This window comes from Carcharodon carcharias, chromosome 25, assembly GCF_017639515.1.
Source record: "Carcharodon carcharias isolate sCarCar2 chromosome 25, sCarCar2.pri, whole genome shotgun sequence".
Classification (NCBI taxonomy): domain Eukaryota; kingdom Metazoa; phylum Chordata; class Chondrichthyes; order Lamniformes; family Lamnidae; genus Carcharodon; species Carcharodon carcharias.
The window spans coordinates 38175648-38191488 of record NC_054491.1 but is presented as its reverse complement, the minus strand read 5'-3'; the positions used below and the strand labels follow the sequence as shown (position 1 = coordinate 38191488).

The 15841-nt window shown below is 43.3% G+C and overlaps 1 protein-coding gene across 3 annotated transcripts in view; it reads right to left on the bottom strand.

Moving 5' to 3' along the window:
* LOC121269718 (CMP-N-acetylneuraminate-beta-galactosamide-alpha-2,3-sialyltransferase 4-like) overlaps positions 1 to 14730 on the bottom strand; it is a 162911-nt gene extending 148181 nt beyond the window's left edge. Inside the window, exon 1 of one of the 3 annotated variants that reach the window (XM_041174568.1) lies at positions 14484 to 14730. The gene's annotated coding sequence lies outside the window, so the exon portion shown is untranslated. The remainder of the gene's footprint in view (positions 1 to 14483) is intronic. The other 2 variants (XM_041174567.1, XM_041174565.1) reach the window with 2 other exon arrangements.
* Positions 14731 to 15841: the final 1111 nt, after the last annotated feature.

Below are 15841 nucleotides of genomic sequence, written 5' to 3'. Positions count from 1 at the left end.
AAAGGCTCATTGTTAGAAGTTAGAAAGGTGTATTCACTAATGTGTAAAAACAGGCCACATGTGACTGTGCTGGACAATGATCTGGTTCAACACCCTGATGAGGAATAAGAACAGCTGCATTGAATGGCGATCATGCTTGTTAATAGGTCTCACAATCCAGTGACATAACTACCATGCCACCACCTCCGCACAAATGCGGCTCTGAATTGCTGAGCTGGAGTCCGAGCTGCAGACATTGCAGGTCATCAGGGAGGAGGAGAGTTATGTGGTCACTTCATTAGTTAAGAAATTCAGAGTTGGTCAATGGTCAGAGACAGGGGTGTGTGAGTGTGGGTCAGGCAGGTATAGGAGTCCAGCATTTAATGATGTTAACAACAGTTACTGAGGATAGGACATGTCTGGGAAAGAAAGCTTGAGAGGTGATACTGAGAAGATGAGGTAAGAATATCTAAATCTGATCAGAATGCCCAATGAGTAATGGAAGGAAAACTGACATCAAAGGAGGGACTTTCAAACCAAAATTTAGACAAAGAGCTCAACACCTGATGGGGTATGTTGAAATAAAGAAAATCTTTACTGCACCAAATGGTCTTGTCAATAATCCATTCAGGCATCCATCCTTGAAAAGGGTGTAATGCAAGAGACTTTCATAAAGTTTATTTCAGTGGATGCTGGGAAAAGACTCTGAAGGAAAACTCCAGTGAAACACTCATGAGGTATTCATGTAGTCATGACGACCTGAGCAGTGAGAAGAGAAGTCAAAGAAGAAGGAAAGAGCTGTTTGTGCCATCCTGCCAGATTTGGACTAGTACTTGCTACTTTTCACTGTTGTATGTTTTGTTTTATAACTAATGATGTTATATCCCATCTTAAGCTTTCATTAAAAACTCAACATCACACCATATTGGACATTCTTGCATCACACATCACACCATATTGGTTGCACTTGAATTCTCATTGATCGATTAAGTGTTTAATTTTATTGGCTGATTGATTGGATATGATAATTCTCCAGTACTACAAAGTTTAATTGAGAGATTAAAATTCTCACATCATGGAGTTGGTGGTACTACGATGGATAGAGGATTGGTTAACAAACAGGAAGCAGAGCTTCAGGATAAACAGGGCATTTTCAAGTTGGCAGGATGTGACTAGTGGAGTGCCTCAAGAATCAGTGCTGGGTCCTCAACTATTTGCAATCTATATTAATGACCTAGATGCAGAGACTGGGAGTAATGTATCTAACTTTGCTGGTGATACAAACCATGGTGGGAAAGTAAGGTGCAAGGAGGACACAAAGAGATTGTAAAGAAACATAGGCAGGTTAAGTGAGTGGAAGCAAGTTGACAGATGGAATATAATGTGGGGAAGTGTGAAGTTCTTCACTTTGGTAGTAGGAATAGAGAGCAGAATTTTTTTAAAACTAAATCTTAAAGTTCAGAGGGACTTTTGTTTACTCGTACTTGGAACATAGCAAATTATCATGCATGTACAGCAAGGATTAGGAAGACAAATGGCATGTTGGCCTTTATTGCAAGGGGACTGGAGTACATTAATAAAGAAGTTTTGCTACATTTATACAGGGTTTGAGTGAGACCACATCTGAAGTGCTGTGCACAGTTTTGATCTCTATATTTATAGATTTATTGAAAGTTTATAGCACAGAAAGAGGCCAGTTGGCCCATCGTGTCTGTGCTGGCCAAAAAACAAGCCACCCAGACTAATCCCACTTTTCCAGCATTTGGTCCATTATCCTGCAGGTTACGGCACTTGAGCTGCCTAACTTAAACCTTTTAAATGTGTTGAGGGTTTCTGCCTCTTCTACCCTTTCAGACAGTGAGTTCCAGACCCCCCCACAACACTTTGGGTGAAAACATTTTCCTCATCCCCCTCTAATCTTACAACCAATCACTTTAAATCTATGCCCCCTAGTCACTGATCTCTCTGCTAAAGTAAACAAGCCCTTCCCATCCACTCTACCCAGGCCCCGGCCTCACAATGTTGTACATCTCAATCAAATCTCCCCTCAGCCTCCTGTGTTCTAAGGAGAACAATCCCAGCCTGTCCAACCTCACCTCACAGCTGCAACTTTTAAGGAAGGATATCCTTGCATTGGAGGCAGTGCTTAGAAGTTCACTAGACTGGTTCCTAGGATGAGAGGCTGAGAACATTGGACCTAGAAGAAGAATGATAGGCAACCTCATTAAACAAGGTATTGAAGGGGCTTGGCAGGGTAGACACTGAGATGTTTCCCCTGCCTGGGTAATCTAGAACACGGGGAGGCACAGTGTCAGGATAAGGATCCGATTGTTTAGGAATGAGATAAGGAGAGATTCCTCCAATCAAAGGGTTGTGAATCTTTAGAATTCTCTACCCCGGACAGTTGTGAATGCTCTATTTCTGAATATATTTAAGGCTGAGATACATAGATTTTTGGTCTCTCATAGAACCAGGAGATATGGAGAGCAGGTGGGCAAGTGGAATTAAGGCCAATGATCAACTACAAATGTACTGAATGGCAGTGAATGCTCGAGGACAATGGACTACTCCTGCTCCTATATTTTATGTTCTCCCGAATCTCAAAGCCTGTCCACCTCTAAAGAGCACAAGTCAGAGGTGTGATGGAATTCTCTCCACTTGTCTGAATGAGTGTGGCAACATCAAGAAGCTTGACACCATCCAGGACAAAGCAGCCCTCTTGATTGGCCCTCCCTTCACCATGGATGCACAGTGGCAGCAGTGTGTACCATCCACAAGATGCACTGCAGCAACTCACCAAGTCTCCTTCGCAGCACCTGCAAAACACACAACCTCTACCATCTAGAAGGACAAGGGCAGCAGACAAGTGGTAACATGATAACCTCCAAGGTCCCCTCTAAGTTACACATCTTCCTGACTTGGAACTATATCACCATTAATTCACTGTCACTGTCAAAATCCTGGAACTCCCTCCCAAACAGCACTGTGGGTGTTCCTATAACACATGGACTGCAGCAGTTCAAGAAGGTGGGTCATCACCACACTCTCAAGGGCAATTAAGGATGAGAAATGAATGCTGGATTCGCCAGCGATGCCCACATCCTGAGATAAATAAAGGAAATAACACTGAATTGACAACCTGGGTGGAACGTGGACCCAGGGCAAGTCCTCCATGTAACACCCAGAAAATATTATTGAATTTTGAGCAGTACTGTTTGAACTGAAATATCTTGAAAGGTAGATATTCCAAATGAGCTATGAGCTTATAAAATGATTAAAACAAATCATTAAAACAAACAATCATGGGGCAATTTTCTCTGAATACTTAATCATGAAGGAGTCTCTGAGGTGTCCTAAGCTGAAACATTGATTTTGCCCACAGTTAGGGTAAAAATGCTGGAGGTTGGAATAGGAGCAGCCACTTGGAGGTTCTTTAAGCGCTTGGTTGCCACTTAAGTTCCTGTTAGCGCTCATTGAAGATCTGCACGGCATTATGGTGGCTATCAGTTCATTATACCCAGCCGACTGGAGTAAACACGCTGTTGCTAAGAATTCTAACCTTATATCAATATTTACTGTTCGCTTCACTGATCAGACCGCCCTTCCCCAGCCTGTGCTGTGATGAGAGTCTTCAATCTCCTGCTGAGCCTATACCTGGTTACCAGTTCCACTGGTTTTTCAGTTTCAGCTGACAGAGCAGTGAAGGTAGATTGTGGACCAAGTAGCAGCGACAGTTGGCAACTGAAATCCAGTAACCGGAGTCTGCAAACGTGATGCAGAGTGTGACGTGGTGTGCACTTGTGTTGAATAGGTTCTCTGTGCACCGGGGTATACCCACCTGCATATGATGGTGCACAGGCCATGCTAATGTTTCGCAGCAAAGCCTGGCCTCCAGTCATCTTGGAACCCCCTGGCCATTGGGCCAAGTCCCGTTCTGTTGAGATCAGGTGGTAGTCGACATGCAACAGCCACCCCATGTTAACAAAAATCACACACAGGCATCTTCCACTTATCAGTTTCAGACCTATCGAACTGGCAGCAAGTCAATCCTGATGGACTGCCTATTAGAAGAGGAAGACTGTTCACTTGCTGCTGGAGGTTTGAAGACAGGTCTGGAGACTTCCTGAGACACTGCCAAGAATCCACCAACACCCTACCATCACTTATATAAGAACTTATCTGGTGACTTCATCTAAACACAGTAAGGGGTTATTTTAACCAAAGGGTGCAAATAAGTGCCAAAAGGATCCTGTGCTCATAAAAAAATGCCTGTTTGAAAGTATGGTTTTAGCATGCATTTTCTGGCTATCATGATTAAAGCAGCCTCCACTGAAACCAACAACTGCATGGTTAGCACTCAAGTGCTGATAAGCAATTTTCCTGGAGTTGTATATATGGGTTCCATATAACCACTTCCTCTGCAGATGTGGAGTGTGCAGGTTGTGATAGAAGTAAACAGGGAAGGATGGTCAGGAAGCTAGAGGGGGGATGCGACACTGGAGGGTCTATGAACAGGACAAAGAGAAGGAGTGATGTCCTTTATGTGAATTGTGGAAGGAGGCCACAGAGGCAAATAATGCCGTGGATGTAGGAGGAGATCACCCAGAATTCACAGCCATGAGCACTGTCCTCTAAGATATGGCTCCAGTACTGTAAGAATTGTAATGACTTGACATGAGTAGTCAAAATGAGATCTCATCTCACAAACACACTGCTTAATAACTGCATGGCCACCAATATCACAACCTCAATACACTGCATTCATGATCTAATTATCTGCACCCCGTTTGTTGCATCCTTGATGGGCACTACCTCAAATACATCTCAAAACTCTTCAGCCGTGTGAGGCATCATATAGACACAAAGATGCCAGTCATTCACTTTATGTGGCATCAAGAAATGGCTGAAGGCAATGGATACAGAAAAAAGCTATGGCCCTAACAACATCCTGGCTGTACAACTGAAGATTTGTGCTCCAGGACTAGCTGTGACCCTAAGCAAGCTGTTCCAGTACAGCTACCACACTGGTCCTGCATGGCCCTAATCTAATTTCTCTTATGCAGAACTAGTATGTAAAACTGCCCACAAGAGAAGTGACACCTGCGGTATCCTTTCCACCCTGTGTGTTTGCTGTCCAACCCGTTCCACTGTGAAGATACTTCATCGACGCTTGCCTCTAAATTATATGTGGACAGATGAATCTGAAGGATAGATCAACAGAGAAGCAGTGGCAGACATTTAAGGAGGTACTTGAAAATACTCAGAATAAATATATTCCTACTATAAGGAGAAAAGGAGAGAACCCACCATCATTGGTTAACAAAAGAAGTTAAGGAAAGCATCAAACTTAAGGAAAAAGCATATAACTGTGCAAAGATAGGTGGCAGGTCAGATGATTGGTCAGAATATAAAGAGCAACAGAGAATGACTAAAAGGTAAAGGTTAATCAGGAGAAAGAAATTAGAGAATGAGAGGAAGATAGCTAGAAATGCAAAAACATGTGGCAAGAGTAAGTAAAGTGAGTGTTGATCCTCTAGAGAGTAACAGTGGGGAGTTAATGGTAGATAATAAGGAAATTGCTGATGAAATGAACAAATATTTTGCTTCTGTCTTCACTATAGAGGATTAAAAAAAAAGCATTCCAGGAATAGCTATAAATCAGGAAGTGGAAGGGAGAGAGGAACTTGGTGAAATTACAATCACTAGGGAAATGGTACGAAACAAACTGATGGAGCTGCAGGCTGACAAAGCTCTGGGTCCTGATGGACTTCATCCTAGGGTCTTAAAAGAGGTGGCCAATGAGGTAGTAGATGCGTTGATGTTAAATTTTCAAAATTTGCTGGATTCTGGAAAGGTTCCATCAGGCTGAAAAGTAGAAAATATATCCCCTCTATTCAAGAGGGAAGGGAAGCAGAAAACAGGAAACCATAGGCCAGTTAGCTTGGCGTCTGTCGTGGGGAAGGTGTTAGAATCAATCATTAAGGAGATTATAGCTGGGCACTTAGAAAAACTCAAGATAATCGGGAAAAGTTTTGTAAAAGGGAAATCATGTTTAACCAACTTTTTGGAGTTCTTTGAAGAAGTAACGTGCTGTGGATAATGGGGAGCCTGTAGGTGTACTGTAGTTGAATTTCCAGAAGGCCTTGATAAGGTGCCACATCAAAAGTTATCGTGGGAAATAAAAGCACATAATGTAGGAGGTAAAATATCAGCATGGATAGAAGATTAACTGGTTGGCAGAAAACAGAGAATATGCATAAATGGGTCTTTTTCTAACTGGTAGGATGGCAGGATGTGACAAGTGGAGTCCCACAGGGATTTGTGCTGGGGCCTTAACTTTTTACAATTTATATCAATGGTTTGGATGAGGGGAGCTGAGGCATGGTAACTAAATTTGCAGACAACACAAAGAAAGTGTGTTGTGAAGAGGACATAAGGAGGTTGCAGACAGATATAAGTACATCGAGTGAGTGGGTAATAATCTGACAGATGGAGTCTAATGCAGGAAGATGTGAAGTTGTTCACTTTGACAGAAAGTATAAAAAGCTGAGTATTACTTAAATGGACAACGGCTGCAGAACTCTGAGGTGCAGAGGGATCCAGGTGTTCTAGTGCATGAGTCACAAAAAGTTAGTATGCAGGTACAGAAAGTAATTAAGAAGGCTAATGCAATGTTATCCTTTATTATGAGAAGAATTGAACATAAAAGTAAGGATATTATGCTTCAGTTATACAGGGCATTTGTGAGACCACATCTCAAATACTGTGTGCAGTTTTCGTCTCCTTATTTAAGGAAGAATGTAAATGCATTGGAGGCGGTTCGGTGGAGGCTTACTAGATTGACACCTGGAATGAAGAAAGGCTGAACAGCCTGGGCTTGTTTCCACTGGAGTTCAGAAGAGTGAGGGGTGATTCAATTAAAAAGTATAAGATCCTGAACAGTCTTGACAAGGTGGACGTGGAAAGGATGTTTCCTCTTGTGGGTGAGTCCAGAAGTAGGAGGCACTGTTTTAAAGTTAAGGGTCACCCTTTTAGTTCAGAGATGAGGAGAATTTTTTTCTCTCAGAGGGTTGTGCAACTTTGGAACTCTGCCTCAGAAGGCAGTGGAGGTGGGGGTCAATGAATATTTTTAAGGCAGAGGTGGATGGATAGGTTCTTGTTAGGGAAGGGAATCAAAGGTTATCAGAGGTAGATGGGAATTTGGAATTCAAAACACAAACAGATTAGCCGTGATCTTATGGAATGGCGGAGCAACCTCAAGGAGCTGAATGGCCTACTTCTGCTCTTATTTTGCATGTTCGTATGAGTCAACAACAGCACTTATAGCATAAGCAGTAAGGATAAGAACCAGGGTGAATAGTTTAATATTTGTTGATTGAGTGATGTTTCCACTGTTTGTGCTGCAGATAAAGAGTCATGATGATAATTGGGTTGTCGTGAAATTGATGATCTTTTTTATGGTTTCTAACTGGGGAAGGAGTTGAAAGGGCTGAGTGCAGGTGATGGACTTCCTGATGGATCCCCAGTCCTTGAAGATGGCAATCAAGCTCCAGAGTCTGATGGGTCGAGGACATCCCATTAAATGCTCTTCAATTAGAGAATGGTCAGTGTCCCTCCCAGGTCTAGACCCTCTGCCTGGAAGCTTCAGGCACTCACCCTAATCCCTCACCTCTTCCTCCTCCTTTTCCTCCTCCTGGCCCGTGTGTGTAACCCTTTCATTACTGGTGGTAATGTCTGTTCTCTTAAGATCACCAGATTGTGGAGCATGCAGCAAATCACCACAAACCTGGAGACGTTCTCAGCTGAGTTCAGCAGGGAATTGGTGGGTGGGGGCGGTGTTTGTTCATGGGCTTCTTGCTAGGGGTTTCTCTTCATCTCCAGGATGAATGAGAGGAGAAAATGAGGCCAGGCAAAGCAGCTGCTGGAGGAGAGAAGGAGAGGAGAGTGATGAGCATTCCAGATTTGTGCTGACTTGCTGCAGGCTGCACAACTTGGCAGTCATGAGAGACAAGCTGTTACCACCAGAAAGGTTGCTAAAAGCCCATGCTCAGGAGCCTCAAGAGCAGAAGGAGGAAGAGGAGAAGGAGGATGAGAGGAAGGAGGAGGGTGAAGGTCAGGAGGACCAAGTGGACTCCTTCCTCTCTGAGAGTTCAAGACATCCCTCCTCCCCTGGACTCCCTCCCTCAGGACCTACAGTTTTACATCTAAAAATCTGCACGCTCTTTCACTCATTCCCTGTGCCCTCCTGAAACCTGCCATTCCATACCTCCTTCAGAGGGCCTGGAGCCCAAGGTCACCACTCCATAAAAACAACATCTGTTCAGTACTTGCATACCAGCCTTGCAGGTATGTTGGATTTCAGCATTCCAGGCAAATTCAGTTCATAACCATGAGAAATGACTTTGGTAAAACTGGACTTACAAGCAGGTATGCCTTTTTAGTACAGGTATTTATTTTCTGTTTGCACTCTTTCACCAAAATAACTCCCTCAGTCTCTGGATTTTGTTCAATGTAAGGAGAACAGGGTTATGTTATGTGTAGGGTTATGTTATGTTATGTTTTTCAAACCTTTCTATCCATTAGATTTTTTGAGAAAGAAAGAAAGAAAGAAAGGTTTGTATTTATAGAACAATTTCACAGCCTCAAAGTGATTTACAACCAATTGGAGTCTACAGTTACTATTGGAAATGTTGGGAACATTGCAGCTAATTTCACAATATGAGAATTCGGTATGATAGGCGCTCCCTGGTGAGTCAGAATTCTGAGTATGTTCACTGATCTTGATGTCTTGATACATACCCAGTAGTGTAGTGAGGATAGCGAGCAGAAAACTCTTTCAGTTAATAATTATTGAGGTTATCTTTTGTCTCCATACAGATTATTTCAGCCTATGAAATGTGACAAAACATCACACCCACCCTATTGTAAGTTAATGTATTTAACAATACAAGAAACAAGAAATAATATATGTACATATTTCTCACACGGTGATGCAGGAGGTCATGTTACACTCTGCGTTTAGTCATGGACACTGTGACTGCTGGCATTGAGACCCCTTGACACTAAAATGGGAATAAATTGGAAATGTCTTCGAAAGGACAGTGATGTCAGCCTTTGCGCACATGAGGTGAATCCTGCAAACTGTCCCCATAAAACCCACTGAGCTTGCAAAGAGGGTTAATCCTGCTAGCTTTAACTCTTTCAGAAACCAGTAGCAAGAGGAGCAGCTGAGGATTACCTAAATTTAACGCTCTGGAATCCTGGTTTTAAATCCTCAGGCAGTTCACACTCAGATTCTTAGGGTGTTTGCAAACAGAGTTCATTTTGAGACTCCTTTAGAGCTCCCCAGGGCTGGGTGTTTAATGGCCAAATCTTGCTGGTTATTATTCTCTTTATCCAAACTGGTTGATTATTTAATTGCAATAGTTTTTCAGCCTGTTCCCTGTGTTATTGATGATTTATCTCTGCATTTAAAAAAAATTTTAAATTACTATCGGCCGTTTGTTAGCCTGTTCAATGGGTCAGAGAACAAACATTTTTTTCTAAAACAAAATCAGAATTACCTGGAAAAACTCAGCAGGTCTGGCAGCATCGGCGGAGAAGAAAAGAGTTGATGTTTCGAGTCCTCATGACCCTTCGACAGAACTAAGTTCTGTCGAAGGGTCATGAGGACTCGAAACGTCAACTCTTTTCTTCTCCGCCGATGCTGCCAGACCTGCTGAGTTTTTCCAGGTAATTCTGTTTTTGTTTTGGATTTCCAGCATCTGCAGTTTTTTTGTTTTTATTTAAGCATTTTTTTCTATTGCTTTATGGATGTGGTTATTGGTAGAGCTGCATTTACTGCATTCCCTGACTGCCTTCAGAAGGTGATGATGAGCTGCCTTCTTGAACCACTGCGGTCTGTGTGGTCTTAGGTACCCCCACAGTGCTGTCAGGGAGGGAATTCTAGGAGTTTAACCCAGCAACAATGTAAAACAGTGATATATTTCCAAGTCAGGGTGCTGAGTGATTTGGAAAGGAACTTGAAATTTAATGAATCCATTTCACACACCATCCTCTCTTGCTTCACAGGTATAACTTCAGTGGGAACTTCAATTTCATTAGTTTAAATGAGATTTCTGCCAGTTACACCAGCAGAGTTTGAGAAAGTCACCCTCAGAATCATTATCTGGTCATAATGGAACAGAAGAAAGACAATAGCCAGAAAAGGCCTCGGCTCCATTGTGAGCAATCTGAGCTAACGTTTTTAACTGTGGGGCAGATTGCTGGGTCACTACCGAGGGAGATTTATTCATCACCTCCTTAAGATCTTCTCGGCTCCCAAAAAAGGTTTTAGGTAAGCAAACTGGAGGGTCTTCTGTCTGTGATGCCACTTCAGCTTCGTCTGTTGCAACTTGTCATGCCATAGACTGGGTTACCACACAGTCAGGGAAAAAGCCCAGCACTTTCTCCTGCAGCTGTTTGGTCTCCTTGACCTCAGTGGGCTTCCCTGAGACCACTGGGGATGCTGTTACCTTTGACCCTGCCAGGTCATTGCCGAGGAGCAGGTTGACCCCGTCCACAGGCAAAATGGGGATGACTCCCATGGTCACTGGCCCCGATACAAGGCTGCACTCCATATGCACCCTGTATAGCGGAATGGGCATGTACCCTCCTTTACCAGCACCTTGGCACTTACGGCACTCTCTGGTGGGAAGGTCATGCCTTTTCCCAGCAGTAGAGTCTGGCTGGCCCCTGGATCCCTCAGGCTTACCTCCCTCACCCTGGGGAAATGTGGCCACCCTGCCTTCGGATACAAAATCCCAGTAACACTCAGGGATTTGTTTAACCTTATCCGCACTCTCAGGAGTGCCCCCACAGGGATGTGCAGCCACAGTCACAGCCATACCTAGTCTGCCATGCTGTCTGACTGACTCCCATTCTCTGCATAGGGTGTTTGTGCCCCGATAAATCCCATTGGTTTTCCCCATTGCCTCCAGCAGTTGGCCTGGACGTGCCCTACCTTCCGGCAGTTAAAACAAAGGCTTCTTGATTTCATTTTTCATTTCAGCACCACACTCTCTGTCCTGAGGAGGGAGCCCAGAATTTCCCTCTCTCCCATGGGTGCTCAGTTTCCTATTGCTCTCCGCCACCCCCCCACCTCTGTCCTTCCCAGTTGGTTGGGGGTGACTAGGGGAGGGTCTCTTCTGGAACAAGGGTTTGTGGATCAACTCATAATTGTCGGCCAGTGTGGCTGCCTGTCTGGCCCTGTGACCACCACCACCCCACTCCTCTATTGCAAAGGGGTAGTGGTTTCAGTTTTAAGTGCCCACACCCACTGGTCAAAAGCAAGTTGCTTAAACCTTTCAAATTCCAAGTACGTCTGGTCAGGCCGTTTCCTGAGGGTACGGAATCTCTGACGGCGTGTCTCCGCACTAACTGGTACGCACTTAATTTAGCCATTTCACTGCCTCATAGTCAGTGCCACTTTCCTCAAGCAGGAGGGAGTAAACCTCGTGGGCCTTTCCTGAAAGCTCACTCTGCAGTAATCAGGACGACTGTTGGACTGGTCACTTTAACTGCTGGGCTATAAAGAAGGCTTCCACCTCTGCTTCATCAAACCTAGGGATTAGATGAGCAAACCGGGTTGCCTCAATCCTTAAGTCTGAGCTAGTGGTGTCTTTAAGGGACCCAGCAGGATGCCTGCTCCTCAGTTCAGGCTGTTTTAGTTACAACTCCCTTCCCCTTTCTCTCTCCTGAATTTCTCACTCTTCCCTTCGTGCCCTTTCCTGAAATTCCCTTTCCTCTCTCCTGAAATTCTAATTTCCACTTCTCCAATCTGAATCTCTCTCCTGCTATGCTATCCATGTCACCGTCCTCACTTTCCACCTCTAGACCATTGGCCGCCCTTTTTACAATTTCAGGCTTTCCGGTTTCCAGCCAAAATTCTAGTCCTAAACATCTCGCTGACTCTTTTAACTCTTCGAGGGAAAGAACTTATAGAACCTTAAAAGTAACTGTTTCTGGCTCTGCCGGAAAGGTACTGGCATTGAAAGTGGATATTTTAACACTTCAGCAGCACAGACTCAAGTAAGTCAGTTTCTAAAAAATTGATTTCAAAAGGATAATTTACTTTCCCTACTTTAATTCATTTGTGTCAACTATGGGAAAAAATATTCCAGACTCCAAGCCCCTAATTTGTTCAAATCCTGGAAGAGTTCTCCAATTTGTTACGACCCAGCTCCAGGTTCCCCAAAGCTGTTGACCCAGGTGAGACCCCCTCAATTTGTCACCATCTGACTGGGACACCCCCCCAGATGAGGGGGGATTAACTGGCTCCCTGTCTGAATTCACCCCCCCCCCCCCCGCCCCCCACTCTGTTGGTCACAACAAAATTAAATCTAAAAAGGATCCCTTTCATGGATACCTTTTCCCCAGACTCAATCATTCCAGTTTTGAAGGAACCAATTTGATCAGAATTACTTGAGTTAAAGTTAGGAGTGAGTTTATTCACTACTAAAGGCAAGAAAGGATAAAACACAAGCATATACAGTCACACAGGTTAAAAGCAAGAATTTAGCTTGAAGTAAATGAATATATATGTACATAAAACAAGGTATACGGAACAGACTTTGACTCGTGGGGGTAGGTGGTTGAGTGGTGTGGCCGTTGCGATTCGAGATTCCAGTCATCTTGACTTCAATAGACCAATAGTCTGTTTTGAGGTTCTTGTAAAGTTGACTCCGGTAGATAAATAGTTGATTTCGAAGTTCCAGTAGAGTTGACTGCAGGAGATGAACAGTCGGTTTGGAGGCTCCAGTAGTTTTGACTTGAGATAGAAATCAGGATATCTGCAAAAATGGCAACTTGCAGGGGTGCTGTGTGTGACTGTTGCACCTGAGTCAAACTTCCTGCACTTGTTCTCTCAGAGCACCCACCAACAGACAGACATGGGGGCAGCTTTTCAGCTCACTTTTAACCCCCTCCTTTGTATGTTTCAAGTGGAAAGTAAATTCACAAATCTGTCTGGGCATTGCTCACAGGATTTCTTGATGAGATAATGCTCATTTCCCATTATGCCCCATTGTCTCAACCGGTGGGAGCAATTAGTTTCTGGATGTCTTTAGAAGTACCTTGTCTGGCAATCCTTGTCTGGCTACAGGGTGGGGTTCTATTACCTCTTAGGGAGTTATCCTGCAGCATTCCAGCCAGTGACTTGTGTGTATTGTTATAAACTTAGGTCTTTTTATTAACGCCCAATGTTTCTGGGTGTAATTCAGCTTTTTTTCTTCATTATCATAACCCCTTTCATCAAGCCCATACTCCTCCACTCTAATTCTGTATTAAAGCCGACCCCTCCAGTACTCTATTTCTCTCTCAGAGCCCATGCATTTAAAACTCCAACACCTCAGCAAATGCCATCCATCGAATAACTAAGCTTGCATCAAGTCCCATCCCTCTTGTACCTAAAGCTTTCATCAAAACCTATCTTTCTTGTACCCTAACTCTCACATTGAAACCTATCATTTCAGTACACTCACCTTCTCACCAAAGCCCCATCTCTCTGGAACAGTAACACTTTCAAAACCATCCCTCTCGTACAGTAATCCCTAAGCCAACAAAAGGGTACTTTAGTACCCTAACTCTATTAAAATCTATCCTCCCAGTACCATAACCTCGCAACAAAACCCAGTCTTCAAATATCTTAACTCCATTAAAACCCATCCCTCTAGTACCCTACCAGTCTCTTTGAAGCCTCTCACTCGAATTCCCTCTTTATCAAAACCTATCCCCCGAGTACCCTGACGACCGGACACTATCCTACTCGAAACCTAATCCCATTTTCGCAGCCGGCCTTAATCAAAGTTTCTCTAGCGGGAATCAGTCTCGTTGATGCTCTCTCCACGTCTTGCAACATTGATATGTGTAGATTTGGTGTTGGGGTCAGAATTGCATGCAGTCTCCCTACTGTTCTCTCTTTCAGGGCTTCATACAACCTTACCAAGTCTGCTTCCTCTATCCTTGATTTTCTCAATTGCAGCGCTCTCTGCAAATCTCCAGCATGTACAAGTGGTTTCATGGTCAAAAATTTAGCGAACATACAACTGAGTATCAGCACTACAGAGTAAATTCCACATTTAGCGTTTCCAAGCACACACATCTTCCATTTTCACAGGACTGATTCTTTGAATATGTTGCTGCTCAATTTGATTTTAGTTTCCCCCAACTCCTCTGGTATTTTACTTCTTCTGCTGTAACACTGCTCATTTACAAACTCTGTCATTTTCCTACTCTCGAGTACAGAACTAGCTCTGTCTTTACTTAGCAGATATCACACTCAACTATACTTCTCCACTGAATACATTTAGCACAACTTAAAACTGTTAGCCTTACAAGTGCTTTTGCAATTCATTTTTATAGCTGTTATTACTTCTTTGCTATTTTCACAACTTTCTCAGTCTACATGATTTCCACTTTTCTTGCATTTCTCCTAAGCAATCTCTATTAGTTTAATACTGTCTTACCTTATTTCATGATCAGGGTTGCCAAACGAAACAAGTGAAACGTTTGTACACACTTTATTGAAAATGACCCCACCTTCAGGTCTCCTGCAGCTACTGGTCAGTAAAAGTCACCCAAACAGGTTCCTTCACACCCACATACAGACTGCAGCTTCTCTGAGCTCCGAGTATTTAGTTTTATGTTACTTTGTTCCTATTGGTTCCAATGTTCCTGCTGCACCCGACACAGGAGCTTGTGAGGAATTTTCAAAAGTTGTTTCCAATTCACTTCACTAAAAAAATTACTTTGCTTGATGACGTAAATTTAAAGATTTCTTATTGAATTCAGTTGCAGGACTGCAAATTCCTAATGGCTTTTCCCAGGAAAGGGAATAAAATGTTACTAACTGAATGGTGACTCCCTTGAAGAGAGTCAATTTTCTTAACGTCACTATGTTTCCATGTAGCTGAAGTACAGCTTGTTGCGTTATTCCTTAAGTTCTCACTATTATATTTCTGACTCTCCTTCCTATGTTGAAGGTGCAAGTTGAATTCAAGTTGCTGTTTTTACTATTTCCTAGTGCATGAATCGCAAATGGTTACTAAGCAGGTACAGCAAGTAATTAGCAAAGCTAATAGAATGTTATTGTTTATTACAAAGGAAATTGAATACCAGATTCGGGAGGTTATGCTTCCCTTATGCAGGGCATTGGTGAGACCACATCTGGAGTTCTGTGTACAGTATTAGTCTCCTTATTTAAGGAAAGAAGCGTTAGAAACTGTTCAGAGAAGGTTTACTAGACTAATACCTGGAATGGATGGGTTGTCTTTTGAGGAAAGGCTGAACAGGCTAGGATTGTATCTGCTGGAGCTTAGAAGAATAAGAGGTGACTTGATTGAAACATAAAATACCCTCATGGGCCTTGACAAGAGTGGATGTAGAGAGGATGTTACCTCTTGTGGGAGAATCTAGAACTAGGGGTCACTGTTTAATAAATAAGGGGTCGCCCATTTAAAACAGAGAGGGTTCTTTTTCTCTCAGAGGGCTGAGTCTTTGAAATTTTCTTCCTTAAAAGGCGGCTGAGGCAGAGTCTTTGAATATCTTTAAAGCAGAGCAAGATAGATTCTTGATTAACAAGGCGGTGAAAGGTTATCGAGGGTAGGCAGGAATGTGGGGCTGAGTTTACAATCAGATCAGCCATGATCTTACTGAATGGCGGAGCAGACTCGAGGGGCCGAGTGGCCTGGTCCTGTTCCTACCTCGTATGTTCTTTTGTTTGTATTATTTTCTGCAGTTGAAAACCTTCATATTAAACTGAACCTCTAGCAACAGCAACATAGGAACAGGAGTGGGTCATTCAGTCCTTTGAGCCTGCTCCACC